Genomic DNA, 23,183 nt, shown 5'->3' with positions numbered 1-23,183 from the left:
GGATGCCCGGTGAACGTCATCTGCCAGCGTGTGTAGTACCAACAGTAATATTCGGAGGCGGTGGTGTTATGGTGTGGTCGTGTTTTCCATGGAGGACGATTGTACCCCTTGTTGTTTTGCGTAGCAGTATCACAGCACAGGCCTACATTGATGTTTTAAGCGTCCCACTATTGAAGAGCAATTCGGGGAAGGCGATTGCATCTTCCAACACGATCGAGCACCTCTTCATAGCCGGCCGGAGTGGCCGAGCGCTTCTAGGCGCTACAGTCTGGAACCGCGACACCGCTATGGTCGCAGGTTCGATTCCTGCCTCGGGCATGGACGTGTGTGATGTCCTTAGGTTAGTTAGGTTTAAGTAGTTCTAAGTTCTAGGGGACTGATGACTTCAGAAGTTGAGTCCCATAGTGCTCAGAGACACTTGAACCATTTTTGGACCTGTTCATAATGCACGGTCTGTGGGGACTGGTTACACGACAGCAACGTCCCTGTAATGGACTGGCCTGCACAGAGTCATGACCTGAAATCTATAGAACACCTTTGGGATGTTTTGGGACACCTACTTCGTGCAAGTCCTCACCGATCGACATCGATACCTCTCCTCAGTGCAGTACTCCGTGAAAATTGGGCTGCCATTCGCCAAGAAACATTCCAGCACGTGATTGAACATATGCGTGCGAGAGTGGAAGCTGTCGTCAAGGCTAACACCATATTGAATCCCAGCATTATCAATGTAGGTCGCCACGAACTTGTAAGTCATTTTCAGCCAGGTGTCAGATACTTTTGATCACATAGTGTATATATTACTGATTTACTCACTCATTCTAGTCTATTTTCTTGACCAAGTAGCGAATCGTCACATATACATTTACATGTAAATCTCTATGATTTTTCTTTTTTTTCTTTTTTTTTAAATTCTGACTATGGAACCAAGTTTACATTGTCTATCGTACTATTTACCCTATCTATTTGTTTCTACTACTATCGCTCTAATGCTTAGATGGTACATTGCGCAATCCTATGGCATCTTTTTTCGGCTCTCAGTCGGATATTCCTTCACTCTGAAGAAAAAAAAGCCAAAATTTTCATTATATCAAGCTATTTCACTAAGGTTACAATCATATTTATCACCTACTGCTAGTTGCATTACAGCAGCGTATATTACTATCACAATAACAAACAACACAACTATAACAAGTATAAAACACCCTATTACTGTTACTACCATTTCATTATTCTACAGCGTGTGCTATTACGGGTACTTGTTGTTGTTGTGGTCTTCAGTCCTGACACTGGTTTGATGCAGCTCTCCATGCTACTCTATCCTGTGCAAGCCTCTTCATCTCCAAGGGCTTACTGCAGCCAGCATTCTTCTGAATCTGCTTAGTGTATTCATCTCTTGGTCTCCCTCTACGATTTTTACCCTCCACGCTGCCCTTAATGCCTCAGAAATGTCCTACCAACCGATCCCTTCTTCTAGTCAAGTTGTGCCACAAACTCCTCTTCCCCCCAATATTATTCAATACCTCCTCATTAGTTATGTGATCTACCCACGTAATCTTCAGCATTCTTCTGTAGCACCACAATACGAAAGCTTCTATTCTCTTCTTGTCGAAACTATTGATCGTCCATGTTTCACTTCCATACATGGCTACACTCCATAAAAAAACCTTCAGAAACGACTTCCTAACACTTACATCATTACTCGATGTTAACAAATTTCTCTTCTTCAAAAACGCTTTCCTTGCCATTGCCAATCTACGTTTTATATCCTCTCTACTTCCACCATCATCAGTTATTTCGCTCCCCAAATAGCAAAACTCCTTTACTACTTTAAGTGTCTCATTTCCTAATCTAATAACCGCAGTATCACCCGACTTAATTCGACTACCTTCCATTATCCTCGTTTTACTTTAGTTGATATTCATATTATACCCTCCTTTCAAGACACTGTTCATTCCGTGCAACTGCTCTTCCAAGTCCTTTGCTGTCTCTGACAGAATTACAGTGTCATCGGCGAACCTCAAAGTTTTTATTTCTTCTCCATGGATTTTAATACCTACTCCGAACTTTTCTTTAGTTTCCTTTACTGCTGACCGAACGAGGTGGCGAAGTGGTTAGCACACTGGACTTGCATTCGGGAGGACTAAGGTTCAATCCCGTCTCCGGCCATCCTGATTTAGGTTTTCCGTGATTTCCCTAAATCGTTTCAGGCAAATGCCGGGATGGTTCCTTTGAAAGGGCACGGCCGATTTCCTTCCCAATCCTTCCCTAATCCAAGCTTGCGCTCCGTCTCTAATGACCTCGTCGTCGACGGGACGTTAAACAGTAACCACCACCACCACCACCTTTATTGCTTGCTCAATATACAGATTGAGTAGCATCGGGGAAGGGCTACAAACCCTGTCTCACCCCCTTCCCAACCACTGCTTCCCTTTCATGTCCCTCGACTCTTATAACTGCCATCTGCTTTCTGTACAAATTATAAATAGACTTTCGCTCCCTGTATTTTCCCCCTGTCACCTTCAGAATTTGAAAGAGAGTGTTCCAGTCAATATTGTCAAAAGCTTTCTCTAAGTCTACAAATGCTAGAAACGTAGGTTTGCCTTTCCTTAATCTTTCTTCTAAGATAAGTCGTAGGGTCAGTATTGCCTCACGTGTTCCAACATTTCTACGGAATCCAAACTGATCTTCCCCGAGGTCGGCTTCTACCAGTTTTTCCATTCGTCTGTAAAGAATTCGCGTTAGAATTTTGCACCTGTGACTTATTAAACTGATAGTTCGGTAATTTTCACATCTGTCAACACCTACTTTCTTTGGTATTGGAATTATTATATCCTTTTTGAAGTCTGAAGGTATTTCGCCTGTCTCATACATCTTGCTCACCAGATGGTAGAGTTTTGTCAGGACTGGCTCTCCCAAGGCTGTCAGTAGTTCTAATGGAATGTTGTCTACTCCCGGGCCCTTGTTTCGACTTAGGTCTTTCATTGCTCTGTCAAACTCTTCACGCAGTATCACATCTACCATTTCATCTTCATCTACCTCCTATTCCAATTCCATAAAATTGTCCTCAAGTACATCGCCTTTGTATAGACCCTCTATATACTCCTTCCACCTCTCTGCTTTCCCTTCTTTGCTTAGAACTGGGTTTCCATCTGAGCTCTTGGCATTCATGCAAGTGATTCTCTTTTCTCCAAAGGTCTCGTTAATTTTCCTCTAGGCAGTATCTATCTTACCCCTAGTGAGATAAGCCTCTACATCCTTACATTTGTTCTCCAGCCATCCCTGCTTAGCCATTTTGCACTTCCTGTCGATCTCATTTTTGAGACGTTTGTATTCCTTTTTGCCTGCTTCACTTGCTGCATTTTTGTATTTTCTCCTTTCTTCAATTAAATTCAGTATCACTTCTGTTACCCAAGGATTTCTACTAGTTCTCGTCTTTTCACCTACTTGATCCTCTGCTGCCTTCACTACTACCCATTCTTCTTCTACTGCATTTCTTTCCCCCATTTCTGCCAATTGTTCCCTTATACTCTCCGTGAAACTCTGTACAACCTCTGGTTCTTTCAGTTTATCCAGGTTCCATCTCCTTAAATTCCCACCTTTTTGATGTTTCTTCAGTTTTATTCTACAGTTTATAACCAACAGATTGTGGTCAGAGTCCACATCTGCCCCTGGAAATGTCTTACAATTTAAAACCTGGTTCCTAAATCTCTGTCTTACCATTACATAATCTGTCTGAAACCTTTTAGTATCTCCAGGGTTCTTCCATGTATACAACCTTCTTTCATGATTCTTGAACCAAGTGTTAGCTATGATTAAGTTATACTCTGTTCGACTTAGATGTTTCAGTGCTTTGTCGAACACTTCACGCAGTATCATATCTCCCATTTCATCTTCATCTGCATCTTCTTCCATTTCCATAATATTGTCCTCAAGTACATCACCCTTGTATAGACCCTCTATATACTTCTTCCACCTTTCTCATTTCCCTTCTTTGCTTAGAACTGGCTTTCCATCTGAGCTCTTGATATTCTTACAAGTGGTTCTCATTTCTCCAAAGGTCTCTTTAATTTTCCTGTAGGCAGTTTCTATCTTACTCCCCATGAGGTAAGCCTTTACATCCTTACATTTGTCCTCTAGCCATCCCCGCTTAGCCATTTTGCACTTCCTGTCGATCTCATTTTTGAGACGTTTGTATTCCTTTTTCCCTGCTTCACTTGCTGCATGTTTGTATTTTCTCCTTTCATCAATTAAATTGTGTATCTCTTCTGTTACCCAAGGATTTCTACTAGCCCTCGTCTTTTTACCTACTTGATCCTCTGCTGCCTTCACTATTTCATTCCTCAGAGCTACCCATTCTTCTTCTACTGTATTTCTTTCCCCCCTCCCTGTCAATTGTTCCCTTATGCTCTCCCTGAAACTCTGTACAACCTCTGGTTTAGTCAGCTTATCCAGGTCCCATCTCCTTAAATTCCCACCTTTTTTCAGTTTCTTCAGTTTTAATCTACTGTTCATAACCAATAGATTGTGGTCAGAGTCCACATTTGCCCCTGGATATGTCTTACAATTTAAAATCTGGTTCCTAAATATCTGTCTTACCATTATATAATCTGTCTGAAAGCTTTTAGTATTCCAGGGTTCTTCCACGTATACAACCGTCTTTCATGATTCTTGAACCAAGTGTTAGCTGTGATTAAGTTATGCTCTGTGCAAAATTCTACCAGGCGGCTTCCTCTTTCATTTCTCAGCCCCAATTCATATTCACCTACTACGTTTCCTTCTCTTCCTTTTCCTACTATCGAATTCCAGTCATCCATAACTATTAAATTTTCACCTCCCTTCACTATCTGAATAATTTCTAGTATGTCATCATACATTTCATCAACTTCTTCATCATCTGCAGAGCTAGTTGGCATATTAACTTGTACTACTGTAGTAGGCATGGGCTTCGTGTCTATCTTGGCCACAATAATGCGTTCACTATGCTGTTTGTAGTAGCTTACCCGCACTCCTATTTTTTTTATTCATTATTAAACCTACTCCTGCATTACCCCTATTTGATTTTGTATATTTATAACCCTGTATTCACCTGATCAAAAGTCTTATTCCTCCCACTACCGAACTTCACTAATTCCCACTGTATCTAACTTTAACCTATCCATTTCCCTTTTTAAATTTTTTAACCTACCTGCCCGATTAAGGGATCTGACATTCCACGCTCCGATTCGTAGAATGCCAGTTTTCTTTCTCCTGATAACGGGTCGCCATGTGTAACTAACCGGTTACTACGGGTTATTCCTTATTATTGGGAATGGAAATACTTATTGCTTATGAAGTTAACTTGATAAGATTAGGGTCGCCACCGACTCTAACCATACAACTAATCGAAGGTTTGGTCGAGTCGGAAAATAAATTATTTTGATCACAGACCAAAAACTCACAAAAATGCATACGTTGTGAGGTCGCTCACAGCGGATACGATGTAATTAATAGTATTGCCCATGCACTGTTCACGACAATCAAACACTTAAAATAAAATAGAAAATGCATGAACACTGTATAAGATCGGCTCCCAGCAACACACCTGAAAATATGACTTAATCTAAAGCATTTGTTATGAAATACAAGAGGAGACTAATCACTGGACCTGTGCATAAGGAAACGCATTGGATGTGCTAACGGGAAAGCTACGAGGTGAGTGGCTCAGGTGCAAAAACGTAATCTAGGAACACAAGAGAAAATTGTAGCTAAAATCATTTATTCCTAAGATAAGGATGTGAGGCATATACACGATTCCTGATAACACGTGGTTTGTGGAGACAAAATTTCTAGGTATAGTGCCAAATTCCAATAATATCACATTACACAATCATGTTAACATTATCTAAAACAAACATGCGATCGGACAGTTAGTGATGCCGGTAGCCCAACAACTATAATGTTCTACCACGTGGTTGGCTCCCCACGGACGAAAGACACATAAAGCAAGGAAAATTTACGAGAAGGCAAAGCTCTAAATACTTAGAAAGGTGAAAGCTTATGCAGGCACAGCTGAAGGCAAACAGACATTCATACAGAAGCGAGTGCTCACTTCTTATCGACACCTTTGTGTGGCGCTCTTCCGGCGGATCCAAGTCTGCTACAGAAATTTGCTAAAAGAAAAATCTGCCAAAGTTTTGCATTCCTTGCTGCGACAAGGCAAAACAATCTTCCAGATTTGAAAAGCGAGACCAAAAGCTAACAGCTCTCCCCTCGCCAAGTAACAGCGCGCCACGCGGTCAGTCTAACTCACCCTTCTTCGACTGGAGCACAGCTGTGGACGCTTCCCGTACCGGCGGCAGACTGCCTTCCGCTTCTCCAGCCTCTTCCACGCTCCGCGTGGACCGGAAAACCCAAAGATGCCATTTCCGCCACCAACCTAACGCAGGTGGATTTCTCACAAGTAGCGGAAACCTCTTTGCCGACTTGACCACTACGAGAGTTGGCTATTCTGTACAACTCCTGCTGAATCTGTACAACTATCGCAGACTTTCTGCAGCAGACTACGCCACCGTCTAGCAACGTGACACACAACCACATTCATTCAATCACACTACTATGAGAGTAAAGAGAATAGAGAAACGAGGAAAAGAAAGAGAAATGGTAATGAAAATGGGCTACCGGACTAATGAAAGGTGGCTACAGGACCCTTTCAATGTCCTCTTGAGTAGTCCCCACCCGGAGATCCGAATGGGGGACTATTTTACCTCCGGGATATTTTACACAAGAGGACGCCATCATCATTTAGTCATACAGTAAAGCTGCATGCCCTCGGGAAAAACTACGGCTGTAGTTTCCTCTTGCTTTCAGCCGTTAGCAGTACCAAAACAGCAAGGCCGTTTTGGTTAGTGCTACAGGGGCAGATCAGTCAATCATCCAGACAGTTGCCCTTGCAACTACTGAAAAGGCTGCTGCCTCTCTTCAGGAACCACACGTTTGTCTGGCCTCTCAACAGATACCCCTCCGTTGTGGTTGCACCTACGGTACGGCTATCCGTATCTTTGAGGCACGCAAGCCTCCCCACCAACGGCAAGGTCCATGGTTAATGGAGGGGTGCGGGTACTTAAGCAACGAGATTAATACTAATAGTTATGCTACGATTACTTATGTTAACTTAGGGTTTGTTGACCCTCAGAGAACAGTTAAGTAGTATATTGTCTTCTGTGGATTCCCTGTTTCTCTGTCCTGTAGTCCGTCAAGGACAGATACACGCTTTCCTATTATCCTATTGTGTCTAGTTTCTCTATACATTTAGTTCTCGTCAGTGGTTTTAATTAAGATGTTGACAGTCCTGACACAGTTAAGTTCCGGACGGACGGTATCAGTATGTATTCCACGTGCAGTTCAGCTCTTGTTGGACATATAGTTTATGATTGTTGCAGTTTTGGTTTACCAGTAGTGTAATTCAAAGTATTTTTTCCATCGTTGTTTGTGAAAATCAAGTTAATGAAGTTCAATGAAGCATAATGCTGTAGTGAATTCGTGACCTCGAAACTCCTAATTTGATATCCTCATCTATTATGCGACTCCATAGAATTCAGTTTCAGTATTTTTCTACGCAATACTGCCAAGTAATATTTCAAGGCTGGAAAGTGAAACGTTGACAGTCCGCCATGCATCCGTAGCCGCCTTGAGGACCATTGGTATTTAAAGGATTTCTGGTCATTACCTACGGTAAACTACCATTGTATTTGGCAGTATGGTTTAGTTAAGGTTACGACACTCCACCTCCCCACGGCGTTAGCACCCAAGGAAAAACCAGGAGCTAGGCTTGTAAACTCACAAAAATACACTGCAGCTTCAAGATGTGTTAAAGCGCTATTGCTGTCAATCTTTGCAACAGTAGTCGGCAGGCAGTATTATGTCATAGCATAATACACAAAGTTGTCGTGGTCTCTGCACGCTACCCTATCTGGTACAAATTCTTCATCTCTGTTTAACTACTGCAACCCACATCCATTTCAACCACTTACTTTATCCACCTCTTGGTCTACCTCTACAATTTTTAGCGCCCACACTTCCCTCCAATACAAAATTTGTGATCCCTTGAAGTCTCAGAATGTATCCTATGAATCCATCCCCATTCTTTAGTCAGCTTATGCCACAAATTTCTTTTCTCCCTAGTTCTGTTCAGTGACTCCTCATGAGTTACGGGAGATACCCATCTAGTTTTCAGCATTCTCTTTCAGCACCGCATTTCAAAAGCTTCTGTTCCCTCCTTGCTGAACTGGCTATTGTCCAAGTTTCGCTTCCGTACAATGCCACACTACACTTAAACTTATCTTTGATGTCAGCAGAAACGCTTTCTTTCCACTGCCATTCTACCTTTTACATTTTCCCTACTTCGGCCATAAGTTATTTTACTGCCCAAATAGCAAAACTCATCTATTACTTTTAGCGTCTCATTTCCTAATCTAATTCGCTCATTATCGGTTCATTTAACTGGAGTACTTTGCATTGTCTTTGTTTTTTTTTATTTTTCACCTTATATCCTCTTTTCAATATGTCGTCCATTCCGTTCATCTGCACTTCCAATTTTTTTTGCCGTCCCTGCCAGAAGTACAGTGTCATGGGCAAACTTCAAAGTTGTTATTTCGTCTTCCTAAAATTTATTTAATTCCGTCACAAAATTCCTTCTTGCTTTCCTTCACAGCCTATTCTATGTATAGATAAATAGCAGTTTGGATAGGCTACAACCCTGTCTCCCTCCCTTCTCAACCACTGCTTCCCTTTCATGCCCTTCGACTGCTGTCTGCTTTCTGTACAAGTTGGAACTAACCTTTGATAGTCAGTGTTTTATCCCCTATTATCTTCAGAGATTTAAAGCGTTTATTCCAGTTGACACTATCGAAAACTTTCTCCAAATCTACATATGATGTAAACGGTTTCTAAGGTAAGTCGTAGTCTAAGTATTCCCTCACGAATTCCTACGTTTCTCCGACGTCCACTGCCACCAGTTCTTCCTTTGTTCTGTAAATAATTCTTGTCAGTATTTTACAACCATGTCTTATTAAACGGATTTCTCGGTAATACTCACACATGTCAGCACTTGCTTCCTTTAGAATTGGAATTATTACATGCGGTTATTTTTCCCGTCTTGCACATTTTTCGAATCAGATGGAATAGTTCAGTTGTCGCTGGTTCTTCCATGGATATCAACAGTTCTGAGGGAATGTCGTCTATCCCAGGGGCCCTGTTTCGACTTAACCCTTTTGCTGCTCTGTCAAATTCTTCTCGCAGTATCGTATTCCCAATCTCATCTTCATCCACGTCCTCTTCCATTTCTCTAACAGTGTCTTCAAATTTACTTTCCTTGTCTAGCCCCTCTACATCCCCCCACCTTTCAGCTTTCTTTCTTTGCGTGGTACTGACTTTCCATTTGAGCTCTTGATATTAATACAGCTGCTTCTTCTTTCTCCAAAAGAATCTTTAATTTTCCTCTAACCGGTATGTATTTTTCCCTTACTTATACTTGCTTTTAAATCCTTACATATGCCGTGTAGCCATTCCTGCTTAGCCATTTTACTCTTCCTCTGAATTTAGTTTTTTAGACGTTTGTATTCTCTTTAGCCTACTTCATTTGCTGCATTTTTATATTTTCTCTTTTCATCAATTAAATCCACTATGCAAGGAATGCTACGAGGCACAATCTTTTTATCAATTTGATCCTCTGCTACCTTCACTATTTCATCTCTCAAAAGCTATCCATTCGTATGCTACTGTATTCTTTTCCTCTGTTTAAATCGATCCCTCTGGTCAGAGTCCGCATCGGCCTCTGGAAATGTCTTACAGTTTAAATCTGTTTCCGAAATCTCTGTCTACCTTTATATAATGAACATGACACCTTCCGGTGTCTGCAAGACTCTTCCGCTTATACAACCTTCTTTCATATTCTTAAACCAAGTCTTAGCGATTAATAAATAATGGTCTGCGCCTAATTCTATCACGTGGCTCGTCTTTCGTTCCTTTCTTCTAGTCCACATTTTCCTACTAACTTTCCTTCTCCTCCTGTACCTTCAACCGAAACCCATTACAATTAATTTTTCCTCTTCCTTAACTATCTCAATAATTTACTTTATCTCATCATAGATTACTTCTATTTCCTCAGCCATCTGCAGGGATAGTCGGTATATAAGTTTCTGCTATTGTGGTGGGTGCTGGTTTTGTATCATTGCTCACGACAATGTGTTCACTATGCTTTTCGTAATAGCTTATCCCTATTCTTATTTTCTTATTCATTATTAGACCTGCTCCTGCATTACATCTATTTTATTTTGTATTTAGAAAAATGTCCTCACCTAACCAGAAATCCTGTTTATCCTGCCACTAAACTTCACTAGCCCCCACTAATTTAATTTTAACTTACACATTTCACTTTTCAGAATTGTGGCGTTTAGTGCGAGGAGGAGGCAGCTCCACTTTTTGCCTCTATTAACAGCCTATCAGATACAAAAAGAAAAAGCCGCTTCGATTCGTGCAAGGTGGTGGCAGCTCCATCTGCTAGTTCCATAGAAATCCAATAGATGGAACTGCCTGTATTCCGAGTTTGCGCGAAAACGGAGGCAGCTCCTTGAGCTGCCTCGATCTTCCACCAAACGAGAGCAGGAAGGAGATTATGTTACGTAGTGTTCAGCAGACCGGTGTAAACACTGCGCGTTCTCTGTGAGGGATATTTTTTTATCAGGTTTATGATATGTTTTGTGACTTCATCGCCTTTTGACTTCACGATTTCTGTCAATATGAGCGAAGAGGATCGACTGTTTAATTGTGACTCCTTAGAAAACTACGAACCAGGTGAAGATGAGACATCTACTGATTCAGAAGAAGATTCAATAAGCAGAGACCGCAGTTGTTGGACCACTTCAGAGGGAAAAAGGATCGCACAAGGAACAATGGAAACGGAACATAAGAAGACAATGGAAAGTTTACGGAAAGCAGTACAAGACCACTAGTGGAAAAAACATGCCTCGCCAGACTACAGGTAATGATTACAGTTGCAAATACAAGTGTTTTACTGAATTCGAAATTGAAGCAAGGCGTTGTATTATTATTGCTTTTAATGGCCTAAGGACTAAACATACCCAAGATGTGTATTTGGATAGTTGCATTAAAGGTTTACCTGCTAAAAGAAATAGGCCAAATAGTGGAACAGGAAACCCCAGGGCGTTTTCAAATGTATATACTGTTCGAGTCGGTGAGAGTAATGCAAGAGTCTGTGCAAAAGCGTTTGCATCACTGTATGGTGTGTCCGGAAAGCAAGTGGAAAATATCGCAAAGCAAAATGTAGACTTTCACGGCCGGAAATATCATGTCTATTATAATTATCCGGGCTGTTAAGCCGTGGTCGGTTGATGAATTCTGTGTCGATTCCCAACGTTTCGTCTCCGACTGCGGGAGACATCTTCAAGGGGGCCCACTCAGTATACCGCAAACCCACGCACACGGACCGTTATTTGCACCGGGATTCGAACCACCACCCACAACAGAAGCGGGGTGTTATCAAGACGTTAGTGGACAGAGCTAGAAATATTTGTGAACCTGAGTTGCTCAACGCTGAGATGGAACATCTCCACAATGCACTAATGAAGAACGGATATTCGTCCGCCGAAATAAAACGTGCGTTGAGGCAGCCACGCAGAAATCATACTGACGTACAGGCTACTGCAAAATCTAAGGTTTTCCTGCCGTTTGTTAAAAATGTAACGGAGAGAATAGGGAGGATCTTGACGAAGCGGAATATTACCGTAATTTACAAGCCCACCAGGAAGATACAGGAATACCTTAAGGCTGCCAAGGACGCTCGCAAACCACTGGAAAAAGCTGGAGTGTATAGGATCCCATGCAGCTGTGGTGATGTTTATGTGGGTACCACTAAAAGAACTGTTTCTAAACGTTTGGAAGAGCATAAGGGAAATTGCAGAAGAGGAGAAACGGAACGATCAGCTGTTGCGGAACATGCTTTCCAGCCAGGGAACCACAATATTCGTTTCGAGGAGACGCAAGTACTAGCGGCCACAAGCGCACTGGACTCGGCGACTTGCAAACCTAAGGTGTGGTACAGGTACGTCGATGATACTTTCGTGGTGTGGAGCCATGGTGAAGAACAGCTCGGTGACTACCTAAGGCACTTGAACAGCCTCCATGCCAACATAACATTTACCATGGAAGTAGAAAAAGACAAGAAACTGCCATTTCTAGATGTGCTGGTCACAAGGGACGGCAAAAACCTGGGACACAGCGTGTATCGAAAACCGACACACACGGACCGATACCTGCACAAACTGTCAAACCACCACCCGAGCCAGAAAAGAGGCATGATTAGTACGCTCGTAACGAGAACAGGACGAATATGTGAGCCGCTACACCTCAAACGAGAAATGCGACACCAGGAAACTGTTCTGAGGAGCAATGGGTACTCCACAAATTACATTAGAAGTGTAACAGAGCCAAACACTCGGCGAGGTAAGGAACCAGAAAAAGAAATGTCGGGTACGGCCTTTCTGCCATACATTCCCAGGGTGACGTACAGAATCGGCCGTATATTGCGCAAACATGGCGTAAAGACGATTTTCAAACAGACAAGGAAGATCAAAGATTGTCTTAGATCGGCGAAGGAGAAAAGAGACCCACTTGCAATGTCGGGAATATACCGTATACCATGCACATGCGGAAAAGTTTATGTCGGAATGACCGGACGATCCATTAACACCAGGATCAAAGAGCATAAGCGACATTGCAGGTTGGGGCAGGTGTAGAAATCGGCCGTGGCAGAGCACGCACTGAATGAGACCGACCACGTAATAAAATTCGCCGACACGGAAGTTCTGGCTGTACAGAAGCACTATCACACGCGCTTGCTTAGAGAAGCTGTAGAAATACAAAAACACGCGAACAGTTTCAACAAGAAAGAGGAAAGCCTTGAGGTAAACGGATCCTGGCTTACCGTACTGCAGCGAACGACCGTCGCAGGCAGCAAGAGGAGAACCGCACCGGAAATGACCGCGGAGAAGCCCTCGGACGTTGGCGCGCCAGGTACATATAGTCTGCGGCCGCGAGCTCGGCTCCAGTTCACCACCGGCAATGGAGGGTGAAGCTTTGACAATGCCAGCCACTCGTGCTGGTGAAACGTCAGAAAAATCATTAGATGAACGTCGGCCGAAGAACCCGAGACAGAAGCCAATAGGCAGTTTGTTCTTTTTTTTACTTCAGAAATGAAAATTTCCAACTTAAGTCATCCACACGACCAAACTCATCTGCGAATTATTTTGTTGCCACATAATGGTAAAGCTATGGGTAACCATACGTTCAGGTGAAGCGGCCACTGGTAACTGACGCTGCCGCTGCCGAAATACATGCTGTTGGCGCTGCAGTCACCAAATTCTCAGATGGCAGTGGAGAGAAATTCAGAACTGCCTAAAATAGTGGTGGTGGCGAGAAGTAAAAAAAAAAGAGTTAGCAGTGAGGGGAAATTAAAGATGACAAGACTAGCCCTTTTGACCAAGTTTAAAATAGCCCAAAAAATTTTAAAAACTCGAAGCTGCCGGAACTAGCTCACTTCTGCTTTATAGGCCGTCTGACATCACAATCCAGACGCCATGTCCCAAATTATCCAAACGATCTGAATTATTTATCAAAAAAAGGTAAAGATGTGGCAGTGCAGAAGTATTTCCACAACTGCATTATTCATCAAAAACATGTAAACTTCATTTGAATTATTGATACGTTAGTACCCCTGTCAGTGTAATTGGTACACTCAATGTACAATACTTGGTGTAAGTAAAATTGCACCTGAAATTAAATATTTTCGTCTCTAACTGTCTGTATCATTTATCATAAGTTTGTGATCACACACAATGTTCATGTTAATATTATTACCACCCCCAAACAATAATATCTCAATATTCCCCCTAGTCCTAAATGAGACTATCTTACTGGTAGTACAGACATAATGTACTATTTGTCGGTAAAACAAAAGCACATATACTAAATTTGTCTCAGTTTTTTTAAATACATCTAAAATATTTGTCAAAATACATAAAGAGTGTAACTTACAGTATCACAGTTTTTAAAAAGTACATCACAAATACGAGGCATTCAGAACAGTAATACCTCCGAATCTTTTATGTAAAAAGTCTTAAGACTTTTTAAATAAAACAAACGTTACTGGCTCTGCACATTTTTGTTTTTCAGCTCTATACATCTGCAGCCCTCTGCTGCTAGAAGGCTCTTAAATGTAGTGTTAACAAGGGAGTGTTTAACCTACCTATTTTTGTACATAAAAAGGAGTGATCTAATCGAATTTACATTTCTATGAGTTTATCCACATACAGAGCATCCTCTACTTAAGCATAACAGTGTCACACCATGCATGGTTTGATATCTGCAACAGTCCAACCCTTGAGTTCACTGATATCGACCATACTCCATACAGTCCTGACTTGGCTCCATCCAATTTCCATCTGTTTCCAACACTTAGAGAACACTATCTACAGCTTCGCTTTGATAGTGATAAAACAATGCAGACAGAAGTGAGGTTGTGGCTCTGCCAACAAAGCAGAACATCCTACAATGATGGGGATCAACAAACTGGTCTCTAAATGGGAGAAATGTGTTCATTAGCAGGGTGGCTACATTGAAAAGTAAATATATAGACATAAAGAATAATTATGTAGTACATTTATTTAAAAATCTTTAAGAGTTTTCTCACAAAAAGTTTGGAGGCATTACTTTTTAACAGATCCTGTATGTCACCAACATACTCACTCATACTCACATACCCACAGTCATACACACACACACACACACACACACACACACACACACACACACACACACACACACGCACACACACGCACACGCATGCACACGTTTATACAATATTTACATCAAGTGTCACAATGTTATTACCAAATCTAAAATGATACTGTGTTAAAAAATGAACATGTCCAAACCTGTAACTGAAAAAGAAACACTTGTTGACTACAATAATATGTTAAGCAGGCAACCAGTGACGATTGACATAAATAGATGGTCTTTATTGCTGTTACACAACTGTTAGCTACTAAAAGAATGCAGCTAATGTGTAACTTACACCTGATGCCTAAAATATAATTGTACAGTCACATTGCCATTTCCACAATTAACTTCTTCAACAATAGTTGAAAACACATATTTTAAGCACAGCAATAAATTTAACACTAGCTCCTACACCTAAATGAAATTTTGTTACAGGTAGTATAAAATGTCATATTATTTACCAAAAATATGTAAGCACACACACACACACACAACTACACACACACACACAACTACACACACACACACAACTACACACACACACACACACACACACACACACACACACACACACACATACACACACACATTGGTTACATCAACATTATTATCACATCTAAAATGTCTGTATTATTGTTCTATAAAACACCTGTTACTTAAAATAATATGGCAGCTACTCGAGGAGATAAATCATTTAGCAACATACACTTGATACCTGAAACATGACTATTGTTTCTCAAATTAGGCACCACATTGCTATTTTCATGCTTAAATAAAATGTACATTATTGTTATATACAGGGAAAAGAGCACATGGCAAAAAAAAATAATCAGGCAGATGACATGTCATCTTAGGCCTAAACGAAGCTATGCACCAAAAAAGAATCTGACCAAGCACCATTTTTGGGGAGAAGAAGATAATGCATCAGTGAAATAATAGTAATAATAAATATTACTGACTTAGTAATACAGCTTTACTTTTTATTAAGTTTATATTGATCACATCCGTGGCAGCGTCTTTATTCACCAATATTACATTTCTAGACACCTTAGACAACAAACTTTACTATAAAAATGTGTTTTGGTGAGATCTTTAACTTGTTGCATCACTTAAACCACATTTTTTCATCATATGCAAATATAGCTTTGTAATCTTCCATGTACAGAGTGCGATCAGAACATGGTAAAATAAAACACAGGAAAGATCCAACACACCAAAATCCGTAAGGACTTTGAGTGCAAGACACACAGTTGTTTATCGTAATTCATATGTTTAATTACAAATATGTCATCATGAACGAAAATTATGTCTTTGCACCAAAGGAAAAGTGTCTATACGATTTATCACAGCATGTATAGATTTTGAGTACAACACGCAAACGGCACTAATGCAATAATTTGTTTGCAACATTTTTAAAACAATATATATGGCTTACATTTTGACACTAATGATGTGATGGGGCAGTTGGTTATAATTTTGTTGTCACATAGCAATGTTTTGTGAAAAACTGTCATGGAGTCTCCATTATGTGATAGCATAAGGTAGCCCTTTCAGCAGTAGATGAGAAATGTGCACTTAAAGACAAAAATAATACCCCAGCATGTACCTGTAATGTTTGACTGCCTTTGAAAAGTAGTTGAAAGTGGGTATCATAGTAGTCCCGATTTCTTACTAATACAAATGCATATTACAGTTCAATACCCTGTTTCACTGAAGTGTCAAGCAGGCTGCACTTTGTGACAGCACAACTAGTCCTTTATAAGTGCACTTTAACCTGTAAATTAGATTCGTGGTGCCATGTGTGTTTTGTTAAATAATACAGAAAATTATTTGGCTTCTTTAAAATGTAATGGAATCATCAAGCTCTCCTCCTTACCAAGTCCACTTAAGCTGTAATTTATACTTGGAGTAGTGCATAAATGTTTTGTAATGACGGAAAAATTCGTAATGTAGTTTGATAAACAATACAGATAATTTTTGTTGTCTTTAAAGTGTTGTAAAAAAAATCAAACCAAGGTGATCAGAAAGTGCTGTGGAACCTGTAAGTGAAATCGCTAGTGCCAATATGCAAGCAATGTGTATTTCCATTAAATCTTATGGAACAAGTAAGTTACAAAAGAAGTAAAATGTGAGTTTTTGCTATTGAAATATTGGTGTATCTTCATAAATAAAACAGGAAAATTTAGTTTGGTGCAAAGATCGAATTTTTATTTATGGTCAGATGTCTATAATTGTACTTGTGTATTATGGTAAACACCCTGTGTGTGTGTTTGTACTCAAAAAGCTTACATATTTCGATAAATAATTTGATGTAGTAGCAGGGATCGTATTTTCGTGATATAGAACTGTTCTCTTTGTGTGGAACCTTGTCCATCATTTTGCTTGACATGTGTTTACATTTCGTATTTGGACCATTAGGAAGTTATAGCTTTGTATCACGAGAATATGCAGTGTAAATGACATGACACATTAAAGAACTAGACAAAAAGAATCACTTTCAGAACAGTTTGTTGTGTTAAAGAGTCTGAAAATGTAAGATTGGTGAATAAACATGCTATCGGAGGTGTGTCCAATATCAAAACTAATAAAAAGTAAGGCTGTATTACTCAGGCAATAAAATCAATTATTATTTTGTTGATGCATTTTATTCTTGCCCAATAAAATGGTGTTTGAACAGGTTCTTTTATGAGCAGAGCCTCATTTAGGCCTAAGATGACTTGTCAGCTGTCTGATTAGCACATCATTTTCGCTGCACACGTTTTGCACTCCTGTATAACAATAAAATAAATTATTCAGAAACGAAAATATCATTGTGCCACTTGATTTCTAAATCAAGTTATATTTCAGTTTTAAGTGTATGTTACATAACAACTTCTCTCTTTCAATAAATGAGATATTATTTTAACTTACTTATGTTTTACAGAACAACAATGCAAACATTTTAAAATGTGGTAATAACAATGACATAATTACTGTGTGTGTGCTTATGTATTTTTGATCAATAATATCCTGTACTTTTACTATCAGTAAAAATTTCACTTAGGCCTAGGATCAACTGACAAATATTACTGCATTGCCTGTAGCGTATGTTTTGTACTGTTACAGGACTATTCGGAAGTGGAAATAGCATAGTGGCAATTGATAAGAGCGTCCAAAAGCACAATTTAGGTATCAACTGTAAGTTAGACAAAAAGCGCACTCTTTCAGTAGCTGACAGTTATAAAATAGCAATTTAGACCGCCTATTTGCTTGTGTCAACTCTCTTGGCGTACCTGCTTAGCATATTATTATAACTACCAGGTGTTTCGACCAATTATACGCTCAGTCACGTTCAGTTTCGACCCCAGCAACACATTATAAATGATAAAAATGATGTGGCACTTGGTATAAATAATGTTCTTGTAGCTGACTCCCACATAAAAGATGGGCCTTGCCACTGGTGGGGAGGCTTGCGTGCCTCAGAGATACAGATAGCCAACCACAACGGAGGGGTATCTGTTGAGACGCCAGACAAACGTGTGGTTCCTGAAGAGGGGCAATAGTCTGGATGACTGACTGATCTGGCCTTGTAACACTAACCAAAACGGCCTTGCTGTGCTGGTACTGCAAACGGCTGAAAGCAAGGGGAAACTACAGCCATAATTTTTTCCGAGGGCACGCAGCTTTACTATATGGTTAAATGATAATGGCGTCCTCTTGGGTAAAATATTCCGGAGGTAAAATACTCCCCCATTCGAAACTCTGGGCGGGGACTACTCAAGAGGACATCGTTATCAGGAGAAATAAAACTGGCGTTCTACGGATTGGAACGAGGAATGTCAGATCCCTTAATCGGACAGGTAGGTTAGAAAATTTAAAAAGGGAAATGAATAGGTTAAAGTTAGATATAGTGGGAATTAGCGAAGTTCGCTGGCAGGAGGAACAAGAGTTCTGGACAGGTGATTACAGTGTTATAAACACAAAATCAAATAGGGGTAATGCAGGAGTAGGTTTAATAATGAATAAAAAAATAGGAGTGCGGGTAAGTTACTACAAACAGCACAGTGAACGCGTTATTGTGACCAAGATAGACACGAAGCCCAAGTCTGTTACAGTAGTACAAGTTAATATGCCAACTGGCTCTGCAGATGACGAAGAAATTGAAGAAATGTATGATGAGATAAAAGAAATTATTCAGATAGTGAAGGGAGACGAAAATTTAATAGTCATGAGTGACTGGATTTCGATAGTAGGAAAAGGAAGAGAAGGAAACGTAGTAGGTGAATATGGAGTGGGGGTAAGAAATGAAAGAGTAAGCCACCTGGTAGAATTTTTCACAGAGCATAACTTAATCATACCTTACACTTGGTTCAAGAATCGTTAAAGAAGGTTGTACACATGGAAGAAGTCTGGAGATACTAGAAGGTATCAGATTGATTATATAATGGTAAGACAGAGATTTAGGAACCAGGTTTTAAATTCTAAGACATTTCCAGGGGCAGATGTGGACTCTGACCACAATCTATTGGTTATGAACTGTAGGATAAAACTGAAGAAACTGAAAAAAGGTGGGAATTAAGGAGATGAGACCTGGATAAACTGACTAAACCAGAGCTTCAGGGAGAGCACAAGGGAAAAATTGACAAGACAGTAGAAGAAGAATGGGTAGCTTTGAGGAATGAAATAGTGAAGGCAGCAGAGTATCAAGTAGGTAAAAAGACCAGGTCTAGCAGAAACCCTTGGGTAACAGAAGAGATACTGAATTTAATTGATGAAAGGAGAAAATACAAAAACGCAGCAAGTGAAGCAGGCAAAAAGGAATACAAACGTCTCAAAAATGAGATCGACAGGAAGTGCAAAATGGCTAAGCAGAGATGGCTAAAGAACAAATGTAAGGACGTAGAGGCTTATCTCACTAGGGTTAAGATAGATACTGCCCACAGGAAAATTATAGCGACCTTTGGAGAAAAGAGAACCACTTGTATCAATGTCAAGAGCTCAGATGGAAACTCAGTTCCGAGCAAAGAAGGGAAAGCAGAAAGGTGGAAGGAGTGTATAGAGGATCTATACGGAGCGATGTACTTGAAGCCAATGCTGTGGCAATGGAAGAGGACGCACATGAAGATGAAATGGGAGATATGATACTGCGTGAAGAGTTTGATAGAGCACTGAAAGACCTAAGTCGAAACAAGGCAGCGGGAAGTAGACAATATTCCATTAGAACTACTGACAGCCTTGGGAGAGCCAGTCCTGACAAAACTCTACCATCTGGTGAGCAAGATGTATGAGACAGGCGAAATTCCCGCAGACTTCAAGAAGAATATAATAATTCTAATCCCAAAGAAAGTAGGTGTTGACAGATGTGAAAATTACCGAACTATCAGTTTAATAAGTCACAGCTGCAAAATATTAACGCGAATTCTTTACACACGAATGGAAAAAACTGGTAGAAGCCGACCTCGTGGAAGATCATTTTGGATTCCGTAGAAATGTTGGAGCACGTGAGGCAATACTTACCCTACGATTTATCTTGAAAGAAAGATCAAGGAAAGGCAAACCTACATTTCTAGCATTTGTAGACTTATGAAAGCTTTTGACAATGTTGACTGGAATACTCTCTTTCAAATTCTGAAGGTGGCAGGGGTAAAATATAGGGAGCGAAAGACTATTTTCAATTTGTAGAGAAAGTAGATGGCAGTTATAAGAGTCGAGGGACATGAGAGGGACGCAGTGGTTGGGAAGAGAGTGAGACAGGGTTGTATCCTATCCCTGATGTTATTAATTCTGTATATTAAGCAAGCAGTAAAGGAAACAAAAGAAAAATTCGGAGGTGGTATTAAAATCCATGGAGAAGAAATAAAAACTTTGAGGTTCGCCGATGACATTGTAATTCTGTCAGAGACAGCAAAGGACTTGGAAGAGCAGTTGAATGGAATGGACAGTGTCTTGAAAGGAGGGTATAAGATGAACATCAACAAAAGCAAAACGAGTATAATGGAATGTAGTCGAATTAAGTCGGGTGATGCTGCGGGAATTAGATTAGGAAATGAGACACTTAAAGTACTAAAGGAGTTTTGCTATTCGGGGAGCAAAGTAACTGATGATGATCGAAGTAGAGAAGATATAAAATGTAGACTGGCAATGGCAAGGAAAGCGTTTCTGAAGAAGAGAAATTTGTTAACATTCATTATTCTGTAAGTATTTGTATGAAGCGTAGTCATGTATGGACGTGAAACATGGACGATCAATAGTTTTGACAAGAAGAGAAAAGATGCTTTCGAAATATGGTGCTACAGAAGAATGCTGAAGATCAGATGGGTAGATTACATAACTAATGAGGATTTATTGAATAGAGTTGGGCAGAAGAGGAGCTTGTGGCACAACTTGACTAGAAGATGGGATCAGTTGGTAGGACATGTTCTGAGGCATTAAGAGATCACCAATTTAGTATTGGAGGGCAGCGTGGAGGGTAAAAATCGTAGAGGGAGACCAAGAGATGAATACACTAATCAGATTCAGAAGGATGTAGGCTGTACTACGTACTGGGAGATGAAGAAGCTTGCACAGGATAGAGTAGGATGGAGAGCTGCATCAAACCAGTCTCAGGACTGAAGACCACAACAACAACAGCTGACATAATTCTGATGTGTCCATTTTAGATGTGGAACACTTAAAACTTGACCCTTTCATGCATGTTGGCAGACATTTTAGAAATGAATGTATCATTGGAGGCACTTGACATAAACCTTGTTTGCATGTGTGTATTTTGTGTGTGTGTGTGTTTTCTGACAATGGAATGTGCATATTTTGGATGAAGAGATACTGTAAGACCGTTTATATTTTTTTCGAAAGATAATTTAAGTTGTTGGCATGTTTTGGTACATGGAGATTGTTGGGATACTTTTGAACATGGAGCAAAATTCAGGCTATCAGATAATTTAGAACATGACGCCATTTTACCCATTAGTTAGGTGAAGCTTAGTTATTTTTTGATATATGGCACAGATGTTGGACATATTGTAATATTGTAAATGTCTTTACATTTTAGTTAAATATTATTGCTATTAATCATACATGTTTTCAACATCATTTTACAAGTACAAATAAAAGAAGTACGTAGCATACAAATTTATAGACATATTATGTGTTTTCTGGTAACTGCTCACATCTGCTCAATTGGTTTCAAGGCTATATATTTTATGGTCAGACTTCAATGATTTGTCTGGCAGTCTATCTTTGCAGTGGTAGTCGTTCCCCATCTGCATAACAGGTCACCATCCTCCCATATTTAGTCCAGATCCTACTGAGTCTTCTCCATATCCTGTGGGCAGATTCAGTTCCCACAGTTCGTTGTTGATGTGGAGAAGACAAAAGAGCTCTGGTGGAGTGTTGTTATACCACTTTTGCAGCCAAGCTTCCTGGAGACTGACGCTATGGTTCATTAGGTTGCTAACTGTTCTGATTTGGAGCTTTCTGGAGAGGATTTTGTTGATTCACGTAGCAGGTATGTCCTCATTAATGTGCAGCTGTTGGTTGCACCAGATTGTTCTTGTAGTTGCTCATAAGAACCTTCTTTCTTATTAGGTTATGTAGTGGAATGCAGCTCAGGGCAGGTAGCAAGAATACTGCAGTAGACTTAATTGTACCAGTGACAATTGTCGTTGTCTGATGTAGTTGCACATCTACTAGCTTTGTGTGGTTCAAATGGCTCTAAGCACTATGGGACTTAACATCTTAGAACTACTTAAACCTAATTTAAGAACATTACACACATCCATGCCCGATAGCTAGTGATGCTGCTGCTCATGTAGACAGGGCTACTGTATTCTATCACTGAGTAGCTAGATGATTTTAAGGCTGAAGATGCAGAACTCAGTGTTATACATCATAATTTCTGCAGAATATTATGTCTTAACCTCAATTTAGCTGCAGTCTTTGTTAGGTGCTGCTTAAATGACAATCACGTGTCAAGTATAACACACTATTGCTTCGCATCTCTATCTTAAAATGCGTGGGCGGTGTTAAGTAGGCAACAACATTGTTTCCTAGTCAGTCCTCATGATTCCCTAACACAGCACATCACTATGGATCATACCAATTTTGATTGTTTGTTCACTTTAACACCTGGCGCCTGGGTTGTGATGCCAGAGGGTTCGCAAAGCACAACTGGGATAATTCTTCCATCTTCGACTTTTTAAAATTTCCCTCTTCCAGACTCTTCGATTTCTTCTCACCACCACCATTCGGAATAGCTTTTAATTTCCCACCATCACCATCTTGGAATGCGACAACTGCAGTGCTGACTACAAGCGGCCACTTGAAGTGTGTGCCTGGCCGCCCATACCAATACTACTCCACATTTACGTGCT

General features: G+C 40.3%; 1 protein-coding gene across 1 annotated transcript in view; it reads left to right on the top strand.

Moving 5' to 3' along the window:
* The window catches only part of LOC126252985 (ATP-dependent translocase ABCB1-like), a 209,928-nt gene that overhangs the window by 74,662 nt on the left and 112,083 nt on the right, over positions 1 to 23,183 (top strand). The gene's annotated exons all lie outside the window — the stretch shown is intronic.

The sequence above is a fragment of the Schistocerca nitens genome, chromosome 4, assembly GCF_023898315.1.
Source record: "Schistocerca nitens isolate TAMUIC-IGC-003100 chromosome 4, iqSchNite1.1, whole genome shotgun sequence".
Taxonomy (NCBI): Eukaryota; Metazoa; Arthropoda; class Insecta; order Orthoptera; family Acrididae; genus Schistocerca; species Schistocerca nitens.
The sequence above is the reverse complement of the archived record's forward strand: the minus strand, read 5'-3'. Positions and strand labels throughout refer to the sequence as shown.